Below are 2,639 nucleotides of genomic sequence, written 5' to 3'. Positions count from 1 at the left end.
AAGGAAGGAAGGAAGGAAGGAAGGAAGAGAACGAAAGAAAGAAAGAAAGAAAGAAAGAAAGAAAGAAAGAAAGGAAGAAAGAAAGAAAGAAAGAAAGAAAGAAAGAAAGAAAGAAAGAAAGAAAGAAAGAGAAAGAAAGCAAGCAGGCAATAATCTGGAGTCTCAAAACTTCTCAACAGAAATGAACTAAGGGAGTGGAATCTCAGACAGATTGGTTGAGATAGAGTATAGAGCACAATGGCAGAAAGAAGATCAGTTGCAAAGACTTCATTTACAGTTAAAGAAACTTGTTACTATAGACTTGATCAGAAGCTTAATTCCGGAAGAAAGTGATTTTTTTCCATGCTTTAAAAGTGTTTTTCAAGGGCCATCCAGATAGCTCAGCAGATTAAAGTGCCTACTTAGGCAGACACAGGGATCAGGGTTTGATCCCCAGCGTGCTGTGCTGGCCCCGTCCCTGGGGCTTGCTGAGATAGCAACTGAGACTGGGCATGGTGGCATGTGCCTGTAACCCCAGTGATTGAGAGACTGAAAATAGGAGGATCACTATGAATCCAATCTGTATATTGAGACCCTGTACTAAAAATACACAAAAATAAATAAATATATAAAAGTATTTTTCAGTTCATTGCTTGCAACAAACTTAGACTGTTTCCAGAGCTGGTATGGTAGCTCGTTAAAAAATGTACTTCCAACCTGGGGTCCTCCTCCCAGTTAACTGGCATAATGAGAAAGAAAGATCCCTTGAGTTCAGGAATTTGGGGCCAGATTTCATAATGTAGTGAATCAGTCTCAAAATACAGCAAAACAAAATAAAAAAAGCATTACCCAAAAGAAATGCATTATGTTTTGTTTTTCTTGGAATCTATAAATATCATAAAGGCTTTACAAAGACTTCACAAGTGTAAGTAAAAAATTGAGATGAGAAAAGGGTCCTGTAGTATCTATGTGTTCCTTACATGTAATCAGTAAGGTCCTTAAAAGAGATACAGAGAAAATAAAATAATTACGTAACGAAGACAGAACACAGAGACATTTGAAGACTTTGGCCACAAGATAACGACTATGCACATTTGTGATCAGTTGAAGAAGCAAGGAAAGAAAGAATTCTGTCTGTGAACTTTCAAGAAGTAGTACCTTGCCAAAACCTTCAACTTAACTAAGTAGTACTGATTTAAGACTTCAGAAAACTGATGATCCCATAAAATAGAAGTGACAGTCTTTACTCTCCTAGCCACTGTTATGCCCTTCCCCAATCTCTTATAAGCATCACCAGAGAGGTAACAACCTCAGAAATCCTCTGGTTCCTCCCAAGTCTGACCTGAGGTAGGGTCATTGTTTAATAGCACTGAGCATTTCCATTCTTCACTTCATGATTTTTCCTTTCGAGAAATTTAAAAAAAATTGTATATCAGTTCAATGACTATTTTTAATGAGGCATTTATATACTTTTAAAAAATGTTAGTTTCATTGTGTTGAAAGTACTGGCCTTTTAATGATGCTATTATTTCATTTCTTGCTATGTTCAACAGGATTTAATACAAACTTCAAAAATTACATAAATGAATGTTCCTTGAGAAGATGGGACACTTTATATCACTTATCTCACTCAAGTCAAAATTCAGAGGTCATAATATATTATTGTAATTGCAAGGCTTTTATTGATTTTTTATATGTGTTTGTTTCCTATATTCTCCAGATTATTTTATAGAATATTTTCCTCTAGATATTATGTAATTAGTATATATTAAGCCAAAACAACATAAATGTGTGAGAAATTTTTAGAAAACACATTACATACAATATTAAGAAATATAATGGAAAGCTATTTCTAACAATACAACCTGCATTTTTCCATCAGTTCTGATGTGCTCCTATGACTACTTATTGCCATAAGTAATAAAGAGTTCAGAATTATGTCCATTCTTCTCATTTTGGAGATATAAACACTGAGAAAACTAGTTTCTATAAGTAGGCAAGATTGATGGACCTTAGCTCTAGGAATGAAAGTTGTTTTGCTATAGTAATAACACTAAATTATTTGATATTCTATTAGTTATTTGTAGAAATGACCCAGGAGTCTCTCATCAAAATTACTTTTATTGATCAAGGAGCTGACAACTTGCTCAGCTATTTCAGTTGTGTTGAAAACAGCAGTTTGGAAACCAGCCCTTCAAAAGGATAGGCTGTCCTACTACTGCACACCACCATTCTAGCACTGCCCTTGGTGCTGAGGGCAATCTGTCTATGTGGGCCACCCAACATACTTAAGACCCCCTGAAACCTTTCTGTGTAAAGGGAGAGAAATGATTTTGAAAAGAGAAGTAGCAAAGCAAAAGGACTCTCTCTGCCAGAACAATTTTAGGAAGAGCTCATAAAGGAATTAAAGACTAGGGAGATTTTCCTTTGGAACTATTCATATCTGGACCTGGGAAATACTTTTTTTAACTACAAATGCTCATAAAAACAAGTTTGGAAAAGGTTGACTCAGTGTATCAGATACTTCTCTGAGATAGTTTAGAGGGCATTGTGGTGAGTGGATCCTGAGGAATAAGTACAACAGAATAAGATGAAAGCTCAAATATGAGGCTCATAACTTCCAAGAGCCAACTGAAGGGAATTCAGAAGCTGCAGAGACC

Source organism: Octodon degus, unplaced genomic scaffold, assembly GCF_000260255.1.
Source record: "Octodon degus isolate 3935 unplaced genomic scaffold, OctDeg1.0 scaffold00116, whole genome shotgun sequence".
Lineage (NCBI taxonomy): Eukaryota > Metazoa > Chordata > Mammalia > Rodentia > Octodontidae > Octodon > Octodon degus.
Note: the sequence above shows the minus strand (reverse complement) of the source record.